Here is a 22,117-nt window from a genome sequence, read left to right as displayed (position 1 = left end):
CATCCACAGGCACTGCACTGTTTGCAGATGAGCTTGTTGCAATTGCACGGAGTTCTGGGGAAGAAACACCAGTTTCTGAAGCCATGCTGACCCACCCTGTTTGCCACCCTTGGGGACTTAGGACAGGTGCACAATCCCGCCCTCCTACCTGCTGCAGACTGAGGGACCCCCACCGCAGGACTCACCACCCCGACCGAGTGCTGCGCCATTCAGTTACAGGTGTCTGCGTCCAGTATCAGCTCCCAGGTGTCCTGAGCAAAAAAACTGCGCCGTTCTGAGCAGCAGGGACCAGCGCTGAGGATAAAAACCGCGCTGGGCTACAACAAAATGGCCGCCCTGTATAAGGGATATAATCACAAAGAGAATGGCCGCCGAGCTACAGAAAAATTGCCCCTGACAATCCTTTCCACTGAGGCACACAAAAAATGGCAGACAAACTGTACACAGTGAATGAATAGAGATAATGGTGGCAGAATAGCGCTATGGCGATCAGCACATGCAGACCTCCAGACACCCAGCGGGGAGACCACAGACACCCAGCGCAGCCCCCAATCTAAAGTGAGAGCCCCCTTTTGCTTAAATTCAAGCGGAAATGCGACATTTGGAGCCATCTCCCCCTATCAGCTGCTGGAAGAATTAACCTCATTAAAATGATCTGGATGCCCCAGCTTCTGTACCAGCTACATAATTCCCCAGTTTGTATAGGAATGGGATGGTTCAAGAAAATTTAAACGCTGTTCCCGGGAACTAATCTGGAAGAAGGGGCTGGCTCGTATTAGTTTACAGATATTGCAGCTACCAATAAAAGAGGGAGGAGCAGCAGTGCCACATCCGCACAGCTATTTTTTGTACGTTACATCTTAGGGAAAGTAACATACAAGGGGAGAGAAATAAAAATGTTCGAATGATGTTGCAAGGAGCCCCGCACAGTAGCTTGCTGGAAGCAGATTCCCTATCCTCCAGTCTCTCCACATTAAAATAATAACAAAAGTATGGCGGGCGGTTAGGGTAGTAATGGGCTATATGGGGTTAACAGAATATACTCCAATCTGGAACAATATTTTCCAGATTTGATCCCCATGGGTAAAATAAATGAGGCTTGCGGTATTGGAAAACTCATGCAACTATATGAAGGAAATACCCTGAAGTCATTAGAACTGAGGGGAGAGTATGGTATCCCAAGCCAATCATTCTACCAATATCTTCAAATTATACACGCCCTCAGCACCCATTTCAAAACACAACGGGTGGAATGGTGTAAAGTACCTCTTATAAAAAAAATTTAAATAAAAAAATAAATAAATCGCCATGACAGGATCTTCCAAGGGTTTAATAGCAGAGATATACAAACAGATATGTAGCAAATTTACAAACGGGGAAAGATTGGCCAAAAATAAAAAGGAATGGGAAGAGGACCTGGGGGAAATAACAGAACAGTGGAAAATGATATTAAATCTGAGTTCCCAGGTGTCAGTTTCTCCCTCACAGAAAATGTTGCAACTATTCTAGTTACACAGAGCTTACTATACCCCAAAGAAACTTTTTCGGTATGGATATAGACCCGATGACAAATGCCCAAGGTGTCAAGGAACAGGTGACTTGATCCACATGATGTGGAGATGTCCAAAATTATTTAGGTATTGGACAGAGATACTTGAGGACATTAATCGTACCTTTGGGCTCAAACTGGCCCTGAACGGTACTATATGTTTGTTGAAGAAGATAGAGGACAACAGTGTGTCAGTAAATGGTAAAACCGCAGCAATTAGAGGCCTAGTCTAAGTCCGAAAGATAATAGCCCAAAATTGGCAATCAGTGAGACCTCCGACTTTAGAAGAATGGAATAAAGTGATGGACGCTACAGTATGGAGGGAAAAGGTGACATTTATTAGACGGAGGAACCTGGATAAATTCTTAAAAATCTGGAAGCCCTGGTTAGATAAAATGGGATGACCTCAAAGGGGATACTGGGGGGGGGGGAGACCATACCTAAAGACTAGGTGGATACGATCCGGGATTAATAGGGGGGAGCGGAAGTGGTAAATATGAGAGAAATAAGTTAGGACTAAGAATATATAATACACTGGTAGTAAATAGATATGGTGTATCGTTGTGATGCTCGACACTTTATTAAAAGGGAGATTCTGGGGGGGATGGATCATAAAAAGGTTAGTGGGGTTAAAAAAAGATAGACTAGAGAAGTACAGAGGAGAGGGAGTCGAGGCACTGGTAGTAGTTGAGTGAACCATTTAAACTTTTATTTTTTGGTTTCTTTTATTTCTGTTTTGTTTTTTTCCTGTTGTCCCTTCTTTAAGGAAATAAGTACGTAGAACAATGGAATGATGGTTATTTAAAAAAAAAAAAATTATACACGATAATCTAATGTAATGAGATTATAACACTATGTATATGGCTTTGAAAAAAAAGCGAGAGCCCCCCAGAGGCCCCCTGGCTACAGGTACATACACCGCTCAGCAGCCCGTCATACAGCATCCCACACGGGGGGAGGGAAAATAGGGATATTGAGAGAAGAGAGGGAGGAGAGGGACCCCCTAATCGGCCTTCCAGGGAATGCCCGGCTGCTCAATCCCGCCGAGGCAGGAAGAGCTGTACTTACCATCTGGACGAGCTGGGGACATCCCATCGCAGACCCACTCCCGAGCAGTAAGGGGTGGTTGCTGGCCACAGCACACTGACAAGGACATCGGTAGTCTGGTCATATGTGCGCCCTGGAGCGTTGCGCTCAACGGCCGCCCCTGGAGCCTGAGGGGCATGTCGTGGCCGACCCAGCTCGTAGCTAGGGTCTGCACACGCTCGATGGCCAGGCTGTTGATAGCAGATCTCAGGATCTTAAAATCTTGCGCAAAACACAAACATTCAGCAAAAAATCCCGGGACCAATGGTCCCGCAAGGAGCCTAGGTCCTTCTTCACTAGGCAGAAAAGAACTGACCTGCAGGAAGCAGGCTGAGGGGTTATTGCCAGTGGGTCCGCACCCTGGGCAGAATTGTAATGTTTTGTTTTCACATTACTACTGTTCTGCCTAGTCCCCTCCTGAAGGTGGCGTAATAACCTACGGTCAAGATTACTGGAGCTGTGTCCATCAAGGAACGAAAGAGAAAGGCTGTTTTGTAATGCTGACAAAACTAAATTCAAGTCCCAAGGGTTCAGAGGTTACTTAACTGCAGATTAAGCAATGAATGCGAAGAAAGTGTTGTTGAAATAATACCGATACGGCCGAGACCTGTCCTTAGAAAGCACTCAAGGCCAGCTTTATTTCTCACCCCATCTGCAGAAAAAAGGACTTTACCTAGAAGTATTTCCTGGGTGCAGCTCCTGGTTTCACACCAGGAGACATAGGTTTCCCAGACTCCATAATATATAACCATGGAGGCTGGCTCTGCATAAACCGAGGTAGAAAACTACCGAAGCCGACAGCCCACGCTTTTACAGAGAGTGGGCCTCAATAGCTAAATCGTTAAATTTATCGTTTGTAAAGTAGGGTGGAACTTCGGACCTTGTGAGAGAAGGTTTTGCCGTGAAGGTAGGGTCCATGGGTTCCCTACTGCCATCTCTACGATATCTACATACCAAGATTTCCTGGATCTCGCTAGGGGTCACGACTTCCCTTCCTGCTTGAGGGAATGCAAAAATCAGCGAGAACCGATTCCATGGGAATAGTAAGGCATCCGTTTCCGCATGCTAGCGGATCCTTTGTTCTTGACACAAAGTTGTCAATATTTTTTATGGATCCTGGACGCAAACAGATTTATATCTGGGATCCCCCATCCTTGCCATATTGACAGGAAGATACCGGGGTGAAGGAACCATTCTACCAGGAAAAACTGCTGGCGACTCAAGTAGTCTGCCTGCCAATTTTCTATTCCTAGAATGAAAACGGCCTATAGGCAAAGTACATTGTTTTCTTCCCAAGATAGGATAAGATTCACCTTTCTCTGGGCTGCACAACTTGTGCCCCTTTGGTAATTAATATAGGCCATTACTGTGGCATAAAACGGATTGACTCCTAGCAGGACAATACCTTAAACGGAACGTTCAGGCCCTCAGAAAGTGTTCTGCCTGAATTTTTTATATGTTAATGGACAAAGCCATTTCTGATCTAGGCCACTTCTCCCAGACAGCTGCCTCTTTCAGGACTGTCCCAACCTAAACAAAAAAAGGTTGGCATATGTTGATACTATTTCCCAGGTAACTGAAAGGATTTTCCCAGTCGCAGATTTTTTAGATGTTAACCATAAACTGAGGCTCCGGTGCACCCAGCCTACAGCACCTGGTATTTCCAGGTGGTCTTTCATCCGGGAACTAACCAGGCTCAACCCTGCTTGGCCTCCAAGATCGGACAAGATCCAGAGCAATCAGGGTGATATGGCCGTAGGCTTTGGAGTCAGACACATTGGGAAGGTAGAGCTTGGATTCTCTGCTTCAAGCCGATAGGATACTGCTTTGCAGTAGTCTAGAATGAGACTGAGCATAAGGAACGGTCTTGAATGAAGCCACCATCTTTCCCGACAACCTCACGCTAAGTTGAATAGGAGAAAAACATCTTTTGTCGACTACCTAGATCAGTCCTTTATGGCGCTGATCTTAGCCTGGGGTAAAAAAAAACCTTTTCTGGGTGTACCTATGATCAGACCTAAGTATTTTCTTCACGTTTTAAACAAGATTCCTCCTAGGTTGAGAATCCGACCTAGATATTCCAGGTAGTCGAATGTGGAGACCATACTTTTTGTCTAAGCGGGCTACCGACTGGTCCAACAAGAAAAGATTGACTAGGTAGGTAGCCCATAATCGTTATACCTTGGGCCCTCAATCTGGCCAGAACAGGAGCCAGAACCTTGTACTCAAGGTGTAGTAGCTAGATCGGAAAGCAGAGCTACACACTGAAAAAGATTTTTCCACGTTGAAAGAAATTACTACTAGTGAGTGAGGAAATAGGCATATGGAGATATGCATCTTCATGCAAAAAAAGGGAGAGATTATATTCAGCAATTGAATTTTAGATATCTAGAATATCTATTTGGATTTAACCAAACCCCAATCTCTGCTCTTACATGGGGGCCACCATGAACACTTTTTGCCAAAAGATGGTCCACTGCTAGAGATTTCTTTTTCTCTGGATCCTTAGGAACGTTTGATCTGAGAAAACGAGGAGACGGAAACTCTTACAACTCCAGTTTGTATGTTGGAGCTATTGAGGAAGTCCCCCATTCATCTTAGCACTCCTCCTGCTAGATCCCTGAGAACTGCAGAATAATTCTCCCTATTGAGCAAGCGGGGGCACCTCCTCATAAGGCGGCTATAGTATCTTGTAGGCTTCCTCCCTCAAGAACTCTTTAGTCCCTGGGGTTGACCCCAAGGATTACACTTTGAACCTGACGACGGAGGCTGTCATGACAGCCTGGAGGCTGATGGCCCTGGCACAGGAGGAGGAGCATTGAAATAAAAAAAACATTTACTCCTTCACTTAAAAAGCAAAAGGGTATCTTTCTTTTGCTAGAAATTCTTTGGATATATCCAAAATATCCCCAGATAGCTGTCTTACCACAAAAGGGAAGACTAGCCAGGAGCTCCTTGCATGATGCTTAACAAAGGAGCAATCTGTTATAGCAACTATTGCTAACAAAAACCTGCTGAGTAGGATAACCTTAACCGCTAGCTGCCCGCCGGCTGTCATTTGGCGGCCAGGTGGAGCGGCTCTCATTCTGGGATGGCGTCATGACGTCCCTCCATTTAAACAGGGAATGCGTGCGCATCCCTATTCCTTCGGTGGTGGCGTGTCACGGAGACACCGCTCACCATCGAGGGAGGTGAATAGCCATTCGGTGTTTACCATGTGATTGGCCATGATGAAGTCAAGGCCGATCACAGGTGGTACCACCTCCCACTTTGCACGGTGCATGCGCTCGATCACGAGCTGCGCGTCAGTGGCGGCGTGTTCCCAGGAACACTGCTTGTCACTGACGCTGGTAAACAGACATTGGCCGGCGGCTGTTTACCATGTGATCGGCTGTGATCCTTTTTGATGACTAAATGTCAACAAAATACGTTAACAATAGGTTACTGGTTTCTCCACCTCACACACCGATAGTGTGCAAAGAGGAGATTGCAGTAACATCTCTTTACCGCCTACAGTGTACAACACACACCGATTGAACCCTCCAATAAAGAGGACCTGTCACCACCCAAAGTACCTGTCACAGTCCATCAGAGTACCCGAATACCAGCCCATCAGAGTAACAGAGTCCCTGTCTGCAGCCCATCAGAGTCCCTGTCTGCAGCCCATCAGAGTCCCTGTCTGCAGCCCATCAGAGTCCCTGTCTGCAGCCCATCAGAGTCCCTGTCTGCAGCCCATCAGAGTCCCTGTCTGCAGCCCATCAGAGTCCCTGTCTGCAGCCCATCAGAGTTCCTGTCTGCAGCCCATCAAGTTACCCGAGTACCTGTCTCCAGCCCGAGTACCTATCTGCCGCCCATGCCTCATAGAATATACGTTGGGGCGTTTGCTTTATGTTTTCCATGCTATTTGTTAGAAATATCTTATAAATTGACAACTTTGTGTAAAACAAAAATGTGTTCATTTTTTTCCCACGTTTTCCAAAAACTTTTGGAAAAAAATGCTCCAGAGCCTTTAAAAGTGTAATAGGTGGTTGAGAAATGAGATGTCATTTATGCTCGTAGAATGTCTGAAGGTGCCACTTCAAAGTTGGGCCTTTGTATGTGGCCAGGCTGTGTAAAAGTCTCATATGTGGTATTGCCATACTCAGGAAGAGTAGCAGAATTAATTTTGGGGTGTCTGTTGTATGCATATGCTGTGTTAGAAATAACCTGATATGACTATTTTGTAAAAAAAACATTTTGCAAAGGATTGTGGGAAAAATTACAAATTAAAAAAACGCACCATGCTACTTAATACCTTGGAATGTCTTTTTTTTTTTTTTTTTTAGAATGTAAAGGGGTCATTTGGGTGGTATTTGTACTTTCCTGACGTGTGTCTCAAGAAATGAGATACACCTGATGTACTGAATGCCTGATCAGATGTGATCAATTTTCAGTGATTGGCACCATAGTTTGTAGACTAACTTTCACAAAGACCAATTAATATACACTAATTTTGGCTATTTTTACCAAAGATATGTAGCAGTATAAAATTTGGCCAAAATGTATGAAGAAAAATTACTAATTAGCAAAATCTTGACTGAAAAAGCTTTTTCAAAATTTACAGTTTTTTTTTATAGCACAAAAAATTAAAAAATCACTAGTCATTAAATACCACCAAAAGAAAGCTATTTGTGTGAATAAAGAGGACGCACGTTTCATATGGGTACAGTGTTGCATGACTGAGTAATTGCCATTCAAACAGAGTGCTGAAAATTGGTCTGGACAGGAAATTAAATCTGGTTTCTCAACGATTAACCCATTGCTGTCAGTACAGGCTGAGACACTCAACCTGCCAGAGAATTTTTTTTACTTCTTTTAAATATGAATTCCAATATTTTATCCATTGGATCCTACATATTTGAGTATTGTCTGCCGGACAAGTCAAACTTACTCACAAAAGGATATAGCAGCGTTAATTTCTGGTATACCCCGTGTCAGGAAAGGTTCCCTCCGCTGGTAATATCGATCATTTGGCATGCAGTACTGAGATCCACCAGCAGGTGTCTCCTGGCAGTTTGGAGCCGTCAGAAGAGCTTATGTCATCTTTGGTCCGCAGTACTGGCATCCACCAGCGGAGGGATCCTGGCAGTGTCGAGCAGGTATTACCTTCTGCAGTCTGGCGTCACATGACTGATAGCATCCACTGTATAAATACCCAGCAAGTGCACACACCTTGCCCTGGTATTGTCCTTGTGCCCTGACCTGCATCCTGTTTACCCAATACCTGAACCTTGATTCCTGCCGCCTGAACCTGTTGTACCGGATCCTATCTATTCCTGCATCCCTGGAACCTTATCCTGCAACCTGATCCCTTTGTCCTTGCACCCCCCCCCCCCCATCTGCTGACCTCCTATTTATGACCCTGGCCTGGCTCGACTATGATTCTGGTACTCCCTTTTGCTACATATGCTGGTTTGTTTATCTTCACTGTTTGGTTTGTTATTCACATTTATATGCATTTACTTTAATAAACTTACTTTCGCCTATTTATGTCTGGTTCACTCTGTCGCCGTCACACAGTTCTGGTCACATCTAGTTTATGACAGAATACCAGGGACATCCCTGACCAGAAGTGGCTGCACAGGGGAACCATTTTGCTTTAGTTTGGTTGCAAACATGAATGCTGATGAGGTTATTTTTCTCTGCGGGCATCTGAAAGTAGTGATTATTCAGGCAGATTAGTCAGGCTTTGAAAGTATTGTCTAGTGACCGGTTGTTTGCAGCTATCCGTTTGGCTCACTCCCTGGTCGATCAGGGTTATATATTGTTTGAGGAGGTGCAGCCTTTGGTCAAGATCTGTACTGAGCTGGCCCTGCCCTGTATCCCAGATGGCCATGATGATTTCACTCCTCCTTTTAATAGGAATCAAGTAGTATCCTTAGTATGGCTTTTTGAAGATGATCCTGCTGATTTTTGTGAACACTACTAGCCTGTTCCCCACAGGTGATTGCTGAGTGCATTGTGTCTGCTCAGTCTTTTGTTGGACAAGGAGACTTAAAACTCCAGCTTATACAACCTATACTTTCAGCATGGTCTGACATGGTGCAATCAGCCCCAGACAAACAAACCCCCTCTGCCATCAGATATGAGCCTACCCAAATGTTTCCCCATCAGCAATGTCAACCTCAGTTGCAGCCCAGTACACGCTGCTCCCAACCAAATACTCATATCCAGTCTCTGCTCCTTGTACTTATCCTGAATTCAACCCACCTGCCTCCTCTCCGCTGCCTACAAACCCACAAGATCTTTCCCCAGCTACTGTTACCTCTTCTCTGCCATATCACAATCCTTTCCAGTCTGCTGCACCCCTTACCTACAGTCCTGCAGTCATCTACACAGAGCTTCAGTGGCTAAGCCTTCCGCTCTGATGTGCCGGCCTTCCGGTCCGACGCCTTCCGCTCTGATGTGCCGGCCTTTCGGTCCGACGCCTTCCGCTCTGATGTGCCGGCCTTCCGGTCCGACGCCTTCCGCTCTGATGTGCCGGCCTTCCGGTCCGACGCCTTCCGCTCTGATGTGCCGGCCTTCCGGTCCGACGCCTTCCGCTCTGATGTGCCGGCCTTCCGGTCCGACGCCTTCCGCTCTGATGTGCCGGCCTTCCGGTCCGACGCCTTCCGCTCTGATGTGCCGGCCTTCCGGTCCGACGCCTTCCGCTCTGATGTGCCGGCCTTCCGGTCCGACGCCTTCCGCTCTGATGTGCCGGCCTTCCGGTCCGACGCCTTCCACTCTGATGTGCCGGCCTTCCGGTCCGACGCCTTCCGGTCTGCTGTGCCGGCCTTCCGGTCTGCTGTGCCGGCCTTCCGGTCCGACGCCTTCCGGTCTGCTGTGCCGGCCTTTTCGGTCCGACGCCTTCCGCTCTGCTGTGCCGGCCTTCCGGTCTGCTGTGCCGGCCTTCCGGTCCGACGCCTTCCGCTCTGATGTGCGGGCCTTCCGCTCCGACGTCTTCCGGTCTGATGTGCCGGCCTTCCGGTCCGATGTGCCGGCCTTCCGGTCCGACGCCTTCCGGCCTGATGTGCCGGCCTTCCGGTCCGACGCTTTCCAACCTGACGCGCCGCTGCCTGCCTTCAAACCTGACCCGCCGCTGCCTGCCTTCAAACCTGACGCGCCGCTGCCTGCCTTCAAACCTGACGCGCCGCTGCCTGCCTTCAAACCTGACGCGCCGCTGCCTGCCTTCAAACCTGACGCGCCGCTGCCTGCCTTCAAACCTGACGCGCCGCTGCCTCCAGCTTGATGTACTTATTACCCAACCTGATGTGACTTTGCTCATGGCCCAGCTTGACGCAATGGACTTTCCCAAGCAACTGCTAGTTGGAGGGGGGGTACTGTCAGGAAAGGTTCCCTCCGCTGGTAATATTGATCATTTGGCATGCAGTACTGAGATCCACCAGCAGGTGTCTCCTGGCAGTTTGGAGCTGTCAGAAGAGCTTTTCCCTGCTGGAATTATGTCATTTTTGGTCCGCAGTACTGGCGTCCACCAGCGGAGGGATCCTGGCAGTGTGGAGCAGGTATTACCTTCTGCAGTCAGGCGTCACATGACTGATAGCAGCCATTGTATAAATACCCAGCAAGTGAACACACACCTTGCCCTGGTATTGTCCTTGTGCCCTGACCTGCAGCCTGTTTACCCGATACCTGATCCTGAACCTTGATTCCTGCCTCCTGAACCTGTTGTACCTGATCTTATCTATTCCTGCATCCCTGGAACCTTTTCCTGCAACCTGATCCCTTTCTCCTTGTCCCCCCCCCCCATCTGCTGACCTCCTATTTATGACCCTGGCCTGGCTTGACTACGATTCTGGTACTCCCTTTTGCTACATATGCTGGTTTGTTTAATCTTCACTGTTTGGTTTGTTCACTCAGTTTGTATTGGTGGTTTATTCACATTTACAGTGCCTTGCGAAAGTATTCGGCCCCCTTGAACTTTTCAACCTTTTGCCACATTTCAGGCTTCAAAGATATAAAATTTAAATTTTTTGTGAAGAATCACCAACAAGTGGGACACAATTGTGAAGTGGAACGAAATCTATTGGATTTTTGAAACTTTTTTAACTAATAAAAAAAATGAAGTGGGGCGTGCAAAATTATTCGGCCCCCTTGAGTTAATACTTTGTAGAGCCACCTTTTGCTGCGATTACAGCTGCAAGTCGCTTGGGGTATGTCTATCAGTTTTGCACATCGAGAGACTGAAATTCTTGCCCATTCTTCCTTGCAAAACAGCTCGAGCTCAGTGAGGTTGGATGGAGAGCATTTGTGAACAGCAGTTTTAAGCTCTTTCCACAGATTCTCGATTGGATTCAGGTCTGGACTTTGACTTGGCCATTCCAACACCTGGGTACGTTTATTTGTGAACCATTCCTTTGTAGATTTTGCTGTATGTTTGGGATCATTGTCTTATTGGAAGATAAATCTCCGTCCCAGTTTCAGGTCTTTTGCAGACTCCAACAGGTTTTCATCCAGAATGGTCCTGTATTTAGCTGCATCCATCTTCCCCTCAATTTTAACCATCTTCCCTGTCCCTGCTGAAGAAAAGCAGGCCCAAACCATGATGCTGCCACCACCATGTTTGACAGTGGGGATGGTGTGTTGAGGGTGATGAGCTGTGTTGCTTTTATGCCAAACATATCGTTTTGCATTGTGGGCAAAAAGTTTGATTTTGGTTTCATCTGACCAGAGCACCTTCTTCCACATGTTTGGCGTGTCTCCCAGGTGGCTTGTGGCAAACTTTAGACAAGACTTTTTATGGATATCTTTGAGAAATGGCTTTCTTCTTGCCACTCTTCCATAAAGGCCAGATTTGTGCAGTGTACGACTGATTGTTGTTCTATGGACACACTCTCCCACCTCAGCTGTAGTTCTCTGCAGTTCTGCATCTCTGATTAGTCTTCTTGTCTGAGCTGAAAGTTTAGAGGGACGGCCAGGTCTTGGTAGATTTGCAGTGGTCTGATACTCCTTCCATTTCAAAATGATCGCTTGCACAGTGCTCCTTGGGATGTTTAAAGCTTGGGAAATCTTTTTGTATCCAAATCCAGCTTTAAACTTCTCCACAACAGTATTACGGACCTGCCTGGTGTGTTCCTTGGTCTTCATGATGCTCTCTGCGCTTTCAACAGAAACAGTGCATTTATACAGAGACTTGATTACACACAGGTGGACTCCATTTATCACCATCAGTCATTTAGGACAACATTGGATCAGAGATCCTCGCTGAACTTCTGGAGTGAGTTTGCTGCACTGAAAGTAAAGGGGCCGAATAATTTTGCACGCACCACTTTTCATTTTTATTTGCTAAAAAAGTTTAAATTATCCAATAGATTTCGTTCCACTTCACAATTGTGTCCCACTTGTTGGTGATTCTTCACAAAAAATTAAAATTTTATATCTTTATGTTTGAAGCCTGAAATGTGGCAAAAGTTTGAAAAGTTCAAGGGGGCCGAATACTTTCGCAAGGCACTGTATGTGCATTTACTTTAATAAACTTAAACTTACTTTCACCTATTTATGTCTGGTTCACTATGTCGCAGTCACACAGTTCTGGTTACATCTAGTTTATGACACCCCGCTTAGTGAATTTTCTCTACCATAGGATAAAGTGTGAAAACTTTTTAGAATGGAAAATAATGCTCATTTGGGTGATCCTCCAGATACAAAAAAATTTCCCAACAAAGAATGGACAGGAATAAGCATGCACAGCTTGAGGAGGCTTTAGCGACCCCAAACAGTGTTAAAAACAGTTGCAAACATTTCATGGCCCTGATGCTCACTCTGACCAGCCACCCCCTCTCAGGGGAGGATGCCATTTGAAGCGTAGGCTTTCCAGAGCTTAAGGAAAACCCCTTTAGCTCCTTTTTTGGGGGCGTTTCAACCTCTCCTTCTGAATATAGCCCAATGCACAAAGCAGAGGTACTACCACAAGAAATTGCATCCATTGCTTGAGCAATAGTCAGCCACTGCCGCTATTAATGCTCAGCCTGATGCTATAGTAAATGTGTCAAAAAGAATGCTTGTGTCACCAATCCTTCATGCCCCTCTACACTCGTGTTCCTCCGCAGCTTGCACCAATAACACTATTGCTTTTAAAAACACTTGCCCGCGTGCTGGGCGTTGAAGGAAGCCAACGCCGTGCTAAGCCCCGACCCCCTCCGTCGCCCAAGCCCCACCCCCTCCTCTCTTTCAAAAAAAGTTTTCCTGCGTGAGCGCGGGCCTCTGAACTTTTGGGATCTTACAGAGAGGGGAGAAAATGGAGAGGAGAGCCTAAAAGCCGCCGAGTAGTGCGGCGTGCCTTTTTTTAAAGTGCTTCCTCCTCGTGAAGAGGGGTAGCAAATAGAACAGGTTGGAGGTGTCTGGTGGGGAGGAAACGCCCCTCCCCAGACTTACCGGAGATCTGCTGCTGGCTGAAGGAAATGGAAGCAACTGCTCCTGACACATCGTGAGCTCTCTGAGGAAGTGTGAGAAGCTATGTGCTCTATACAGCTCGCAGTGGTGACACATAGGCATGACATTTACTAACTTTAAGGAGACATAAGTAAATTCAAAAATTTCTTAGAAAAAAGTCCACTCACCTTTTTGCCACAGGGTTTTCTGTGGTAAAATCAACTGGCCCAATCTTCACCCTTCACGGTGGGTTCCGTTAAACCTTCAGGAGCTGGGGATCCTCAAGGAAACCCATAATCCTGGACATGTAATAGCACCACCGCCAGTAGAACTTTATGGCCTTACTACCAAAAAGTACTGGGTCCAGCTCTCTAAAAGACAGGACACGAGGCCCGGGCACCTTTTACTTCGGCCTAAAAGACACTTTGAATGGATCCGGCTGCATGGCTAGCCCCAGCAAGGATTGCTCCAGTGGAGCTCAGCACAGTACATTTTTACTCGTGGCCAACACCTTAGACACTGGCGAAAAAACTGAGATACTCCCCGTAGCGAGAGGGGTTATATAGGTAGTACACTTTATCTTAGTGCGTCCCAGTATCCATCACCTGAAGGTGGCCTATGACCCACATAGTAACTACTATGGCTCTGTGTCCCATGACGTACAATAAGAAATATGTCCCTTTAAGAGCTACAGGCTGAAGTGACATTTTGACGTCACTTCCACCCTTGCAATGGTATGGAGCTAGGTGGGGGCCATCTTCCCCTCACTCAGCTCCATACCACAGGGAGAAGCATCTGATAGGAGGCGGAGGGCACCGGAGCACGGTGGGAGGAGGCCCTCTCCTGCCACCATTTAAAAGTAGGATTTTTGTACTCAGCGTAAAAACCTTTTTCTCTGAAGTTCATTGACGAACACCGCTCCATTAAATCTTGCCCGTAGGATTATTACGCCAACTTCAGGAGAGGACTAGGCAGAACATGTATTACATGCGAAAACATCAGAATTGCTTAGTTCCGCCCAGGGGGCGGTCCCTCTGGCTATAACCCCTCAGCCTGCCTCCTGCAGCTCAGTACGTCAACAAGCAGTATAAAGTAAAAAAGGAGGGGTAGGTGCTGTTTCCATCAATGAACTTCAGAGAAAAGGATTTTACGGCGAGTACAAAAATCCTATTTTCTCTTTCGCTCGTTGACGGACACAGCTCCATTAAATCTTGACCGTAGGGACGTCCCCAAGCAGTGCCAAAACGAGGGGTGGAAAAAGCAAACATAACTTCACCCACAGCCAGAGGTGCTCCTCAATGGAGGAGTCGCCATCTGAAACTGCCACATCAGAACTTGAGGCCAACGTATGCATCAAAACATGTTAATAACCAAAATGTAACTTCCTCTTACAAGAAAGAGTGCAAATTGCAAACATTACACGGCCACCTGCAACACTTTGCAGCCAAAGCAAGCATCTGAAGATACGCTTACATCAACTTTGTAGAACTTTGTGAAAGTGTGAACGAACAAGTTGCCGCCTTACACACGTAAGCCTGGACCACGTTCTGTCTGATCCACCGGGAAATGGTGGTTGACGAGACAGTCGGTCCTTTATTCGGACCAGCCACTGAAACGAACAGAGAGTCCGACTTCCACTAGGGAGCCATGGCAGACAGATATACCGTTAGGGCCCGGACCACATCCAGGGAATGGAGGGCCACCTCATTAGGGTGTGTCGGCTTAGAACACAGGGATGGTAACACAATGTCCTCATTGAGATATAATTCCGAAACCACCTTTGGAAGAAAGGAAGGTTGCGGATGTTACACCACCTTATCCTTTCTGAGAAAGAGTCAACAAGGGAATTTCCCTGATGTTCTCAAACGGCGGTTTCTGAAGTGCCGACAGCACCAGGTTCAGGTGCCACGGAGGTAGGGGTGGTCAAACCGGGGGGGGGGGGGGGGGGGGGGGGGTTGAAACAATCTGAGCCCCTTGCACAAAAGGTGCTTACCAATGAGTGAGATGCCAGGGGGCGTTGGAAAAAGACAGCCAAGGCTGATAGCTTTCCCTTGATGGTGTTTAACCACTTCCCACCCGGCCAATGTACATATACGGCTGGGTGGGAGCTCTCTACTTCTGAGTGGACATTCCTGAGCGTCCTTCAGAAGGAGGGGGATGCGCTCATGTCACCCGGACACTGCGCATCTCGGATCGGCAGGAGGGCTCTGTGATTGGCCCTCCTGATCACATAACGGCCGTGTCCAATCACGGCCGATGTGTGATGTAAACAAACAGCCGGTTGCTAGGCAATCGGCTCCTCTCCTCACACAGAAGTCATCGCTGAGGAGAGGAGAGCAGATCGCTGCAGCCGGCTGATGATCAGTGAGTATGAGCTGTTTTTTACAGCTTTTTACTCACTGATCACCAGCCTAGTGTAAACACACAACACACCACACAGTATAAACACAATGTCCCCACATATGTCCCCAAAACACACGTCCCCAAAACATACATGTCCCCAAATAATAAAAACACATGTCCCTAATAATAAAAACATGTCCCCCACATATGTCCCACTAAAATCACATGTCCCAATGATTATCTGTACACATATGTCCGTGATCACCTGCACACATATGTACATGATCATTTGCGTACATATGTCCGTGATCACACAAACCAATTATTATACACTTAACCAAATTTTTTTTACCAAAGACATGTAGCAGAATACATTTTGGCTTAAATTTATGGCAAAATTAGATTTTATTGGATTTCGTTTAAAATAGAAAGAAGAAAATTGTTTTTTTTCCAAATTTCCGCTCTTTTTTCACTTGCATCACAAAAAATTAAAAACGGAGTCGTTAATAAATAACACTAAAGCTCTATTTGTGCAAACAAAATGATAACAATTTAATTTGGGTACAGCGTAGCATGACCGCGCAATTGTCATTGAAATTGTGAGAATGATCAAAGCTGAAAATTGGGCTGGGAAGGAAGGGGACGAAAGTGCCCTGTATTGTAGTGGTTAAGGTCAGTTTCTGATCCACTCTTTGCTGTAAGAACAGCAGGATCCTGGAAATGGAATAGGTGTGCGGGCGACCGCATTTCCTCACACATGGAGATATAAGCCTTCCACGTACGATGATATATCTTCCGAGAAGATAATTTTTGTGCCCTCAGCATAGTGGAGATTACAGAGTCAGACAGACCACGGTTCCTTAGCACCTGGCTATCAACAGCCATGCCGTTAAATCAAGCGATGGTAAAGCAGGATGGAGTATTGGACCTTGCGATAGGAGGTCTTCTCGCATTGGCAATCAAGGGGCATCCACCACCAGGCATACTAGGTTGGCGTACCAGGGACGCCGGGGCCAATCTGGGGCAATCAGTATCACTGGAATCCCCTCAGCCTCCACTCTCTGAAGCAGGGGCAACAGTTTGAGCAGATGGAAGGCGTAAATCAACCGGTACTGCTCCCATGGAGCCACCAACGCACTCGACGCACCCGCCCAAAGGTCTCTTGTCCTGGACACGAACTCCGCACCTTTCGATTGAGCCGAGAGGCCAAGAGATCCACATCTGGTGTGCCCCACCGCAGGCAAAGAAGCCTGAATACCTCCGGATGCAATGACCATTCTCCTGGGTCAAGCATCTGGCGACTCAAGTAGTCCACCTGCCAGTTTTCTACTCCCAGGATGTATATGGCCGACAGGGCCGGCACATGTCGTTCTGCCCACCGGATGATGCGCGTAACCTCTTGTGCTGCAGCCGAGCTCCTTGTTCCTCCTTGATGGTTGACATATGCCACCGCCCTGGCGATGTCTGACTGGATCCTGATCAGACGCCCCTGTAGCCTGATTGACCGTGTGGGGAGACATAGCCTGAAGCTCAAGCACATTGATCGGTAACTGGAATTCCTCCCGGGACCAGAGGCCCTGGGTCAACTGTAACCCCAAGCACTCCACCCCAGCTGGTCAGGCTGGTGTCCGTTATGATCACCGTCCAATGAAAAGGTAGGAACGATCTCCCGGACCGAAGGGCCAGGGACCTCAGCCACCAGAGAAGAGTCCCTGACTAACTGGCTCATCCGATCTGCTGATCCAGGGATAATGGAGATTTGTCCCATTTGGACAGCATCTCCCTCTGCAAGACTCTGGTGTGAAATTGGGCGTATGATACCACCTCGAAGGAGGCTACCATGAGGCCCAGAACTCCATGCAGAAATGCAGCAATGACCACCTGCGGTTCATCAACAACTTCACCACGGCTCGGAGAGTCTGCAGTTTGTCTGAAGGGAGAAACACTCTCTTCCATGGAGTTCAGCAGTAAGCCCAGGTACTCCAGGCGCTGAGTCGGCACTAACACTTCCTTAGGTTCAGCACCCACCCTAACTCCTGTAGAGTTTGCATGGTGATCGCCACATCCTCCCTTAATTCTGAGGCGGAAGCTGCTCTCAGCAGGTCGTCTAGGTACCCCACGATGGCAATCCCACGTTGCCGCAACAACGCCAAAATTGGAGCCAATACCTTGGTAAAATAAATAAGATAAGTGAAGCACTCAAAGGCACCTATATAAAATAAGTGTATGTGTACATAAAAGTGAAAAATAATAAACAATAGTCGACTAGAGTCCAAAGGGGATGTTAACAGTCGTAAAACCAATCCACCTGGACTTCAAAACGGTATGTTTCTCATCATGGAACTTCTAAAATTATCAGATGGCATTCATGAAATTATAACTCCCAGCCCTCTCAGGCCTCAGAAACTCTTGGGATCAGGTTATAAAATTATTGAAGGGGGATACTCTTACCAGACAGGTTGGACACATCCACCGTATAGTAGTGCGTCATAAAAACTTGTGGGGGGCTCCAATAGCACAAACCCAGATGTAGCCACCAGGATGGTAATTCACCTCAGAATTCCTCATCTTGAATCCCTTGTGGTCTCCAATTGAGGGAAGTGGATCAACTTACCGAGCCGCGGACAGCTGTGGAACTTGGCAACAGATATCTCATGGGAATTCACCATAGGGGGGACAAAGCATAAAAAACACCTCTCATGGTGAAATTCAACCAGTAATGGTTTATTGAAAATATTCGGATATAAAACAAATAGAACAAAGTCCGTAAAAATCACATGATGAATAAAAACAAAAATAGCAATGTGGGGACCAGAAAAATGCAAGCCCTACGCGTTTCGACCTCAAAGTCGTCTACTGGGGCAAACCTGACTCCCCCACATTGCCACAATATATAAACTGAATAATTAAGCAATAATAGAGGCCCATGGGAACTGACCGTCCACAGAATTAACCCATGAGTGTGCTCACACTATGTTAAGGACGCAAACAAACAGGACACTCTACATAGCTCTCTACATCTAATGCCCCATAACTGATCAATTCAGTGATGTATGAAATATTGATAAGCATTATTGCTGAAAATATGGGATCTGACTGGGAACACAAGCTGGAGCGCACAAACCCCGGAGTTATCACACTTCCTGCGTTCCAGCATATAAACCAGACCGTTTCTACCTGAATGGGCGGGCATTATATTTAGGGGTGCCCGTTCTATCAGGGGAGAGTTGGCCCCTAACATTATCGATCCCCCTAAGAAACCAACATTTTTTTCAAGGTTCAGGGGTTATTTTCCCTGCAGAAGGTGCAATGTGTGCTCACACAATGTTTTGAAGCGCAAATCTGACACTTACATCAAGTGTCACATCCCATGTATACAATATGAAATATTTTACCACGTGTACTACCAAATACATTGTAAACGTAATCACGTGTCCATGTAATATGCAATATGTGGGTCGCACCAAAAGAGTTTTTTATTCGAGTAAATGAACATATTGCGAAAATTTAAAAAAAGGTTGCGACAAACATACAGTACCTCGCCACTACTTTGAACACCATCAAAAGGACCCTAAGGGTACTATGTTCCAAGTGATAGATAAGTTCACCCCCCACTGGAGGGGCGAACCACGGGTTAGGGGTATTTCCTGACTTGAAACTTATTGGATATATGAGAAAAATTAAGAAGGGATTGAAAAAGAGGATATCACATCCCAAAATTCTATAAGAGACAAAAGGAGAGGGGGGTGGGGGCAAAGCGGGTTGGGGAATACCAACCCTGGGATTTTTAACAGTATCAGATCAGCAAAACATGCAATCAACTAATAATTGCTAAAAATAATTTTATTTTACCATCCATCAATGGTGTACAAAACTAAATTATACAGTAATAAAACCAATAGTGAGGCCGGATCAGGTATAGAAAATCTCCAGAGTTACCCCACTTTGATACATAAAAGCATAAATGCTACGCTGCGATTATTCAACATGCTTCGCTCATAGCTCGAGCTTCATCAGGAGTTGGCGCAGCAGCAGATCATAACTGATAAAGTAAGAAAAGCAACATATATTAAATTCATAAACAATATATCCAAAATTATAATATACATTTTCAAAAACAAATATTTGCAAAATGAGTATACATAGGAAGAGATTATAGAAGTCATGTACATAAATAAATATGAAGTATATCCGGTCAAAGATTCCATATTCCAAAAGATAATAATCAGCATATCCGAAATAACAAAGATTTGTAAATATGTCATTTGATTTTATCTTACCAATTGCGTCAGAGTCCCACAGGTCTATGAATGTGTTTGCCGTTAGTGGCGAATAAATAAAGAGTTGAAAAGAAGGTGCAATCAGTGCACCTGCTGACCAATAAATGCACAGACTGGATAATGACGCGTCAACCAGAAATCTAGTCTGTAGAGAAAAACACTATATTTGTATATTGAAGCATGGTAAATTAGTCCTAGTAATATTTATTTAAAGTGAGGGAACTCTCATAAATATAAAGAAATCTCAACATCATATTACCTGGGTAATTGAATCAATCTTAGTGCAGACTGGTTTCAAATGGCCAGTATGGAAAAATGCCAGTGTTCCCAGATGAATTACTTAGTTAAACGCTGTAATAAACAGGTAAGGTAAATTCTATCAGCTAAGAGAAGTGGACTCAATCAATTAAGTTAAATGAATGTAACAGGGGAAGGAAGGTAGTGAGAAATCCATCTTAAGTAATCATAGATATAGTGTATAAGAACAGCCTGCATACCTGTCAATATGTGTACAGAGACACCAGTCGCGGGATAGCCTATTCAGCAGTTCATCCTCAGTCAATTGCCAACAGGCAACTGACTGGGGGATGAGATACGTTTGCTCCAGCCCGGCGGCGTCTGACGTCACCGCCGAGCTGTGGGCGGATTCAGAGAAGGAAAGTCTCTCACTCATTGTCAAATGTAGCGTCGGTGTTCTAGTGCGCATGCGCAGACAACGCTGATCGCATCAGCGGCCGCTCCGTGGCCATCTTTGATTTCGTCAATGCCCTCACTGTGAGTGATATACATAGGAAGTGCCTAGAAACCAACCCACAAAGTGTCACATGACACCAAACGGCGTCAGCAACACCAGAGGGACATCATCTTTGGATCAAGCTTAGATATAAACATAGGGATGTATAGAGAAAGAAACTAAAACAATGTTTTGACAATACACTTTGGTTTAGTATAGGGATACTGATTTGAAATGTAAATAAGGTAAAATGAATGGTCCAAGGCGTCACCAACACCAGCGAGATCCCATCCATGTACTCAATTCAATGAAATCCTTGGAAGGATGATTAACTTTTAGTGATAAGAACATTGCATGGTGTAGGGATGTTAGTTGGAATAAATATTGTATAAACAAAAGTGAGCTTGTATTCCGAATGAATAGGGGACACACTGGTTGTGTACCTGATTAACAGGGAAAACCAGTGATGTCCCCCGGGCGCCCATACAGACCAGTTAAAGGGGAAGAGTCACATTTAACAGTTCCTGCAAATAAGGCCAGAAGTGAGTAGAATAATAACAAGTATGCAAAATATTTACAAATGTTACCGACCGGGGAGACTCTGATACTCATGGCAAGAAAAAAAAAAAAAGGGGGCAAAACCAAAAACCACAACCAAATTAATTTGTTAAACCAATTTAAAGAAATGGCTTAAAACTGAACGCCTCATTCAAGCCCGGCACTTCAGTTGCTTTGAGGTCAAAACTCCAGCGAGCCTCTCACTGTAGTAAAATTTGATTAAAGTCGCCCCCTCTGTCCCCTGGGGCTATATGTTCCAATGCAAAAAAGTGCATTAAGCTGTCAAAGTTGTGGAACAGTTCGAAGTGACGACTAATAGGGGTTTCCATCTTTTTAGACCGGACCAGGGACACATGGTCCCGGATGCGGTGAAAAAAATGGACGTTTCGTTTTCCCCACATAAAAGGCGTCACACTGACAAATCATAATGTAGACAATTCCTACCAACTGGCAATTTACTGAAAATTTGGGTTTATAGACATGATTGTTCGGTAGTAGGATTAAGTTAGAGGAAAGAATATGTCTGCAAAAATTGCACTTATGACATGGTCTTGATCCTCTCAAACTATCCTGCAACTGGTGTCTCTGTACACATATTGACAGGTATATGCAGGCTCTTCTTATACACTATATCCATCTATTATCTTACTTAAGATAGATTTCTCACTACCTTCCTTCCCCTGTTACATTCATTTAACTTAATTGATTGAGTCCACTTCTCTTAGCTGATAGAATTTACCTTACCTGTTTATTATAGCGTTTACCTAAGTAATTCATCTGGCAACACTGTTGGCATTTTTCCATACTGGCCATTTGAAACCAGTCTGCACTAATATTGATTCAATTACCCAGGTAATATGATGTTGCGATTTCTTTATATTATGATCTCTTCCTATGTATACTCATTTTGCAAATAATTTGTTTTTGAAAATGTATATTATAATTTTGGATATATTGTTTATGAATTTAATATATGTTGTTTTTCTTACTTTATCAGTTATGATCTGCTGCTGCGCCAACTCCTGATGAAGCTCGAGCTATGAGCGAAACATGTTGAATAATCGCAGCGTAGCATTTATGCTTTTATGTATCAAAGTGGGGTAACTCTTGAGATGTTCTATACCTGATCCGACCTCACTATTGGTTTTATGACTGTATAAT

The 22,117-nt window shown here is 45.6% G+C and overlaps 1 protein-coding gene and 1 pseudogene across 1 annotated transcript in view; both read right to left on the bottom strand.

Annotated features, from left to right (window-relative positions):
• Positions 1-22,117, bottom strand: part of PPP6C (protein phosphatase 6 catalytic subunit) — a gene marked incomplete at its 5' end in the record, with an annotated part of 221,407 nt that overhangs the window by 43,947 nt on the left and 155,343 nt on the right. The window lies entirely within an intron of this gene.
• On the bottom strand, positions 4,278-4,396 carry LOC143989094 (5S ribosomal RNA; annotated as a pseudogene).

Source organism: Lithobates pipiens, unplaced genomic scaffold (genome assembly GCF_037356315.1).
Source record: "Lithobates pipiens isolate NorthernLeopardFrog02 unplaced genomic scaffold, aLitPip1_a1.2 Scaffold_1, whole genome shotgun sequence".
NCBI lineage: Eukaryota > Metazoa > Chordata > Amphibia > Anura > Ranidae > Lithobates > Lithobates pipiens.
Note: the sequence above shows the minus strand (reverse complement) of the source record. Positions and strands in the feature narration are given on the sequence as shown.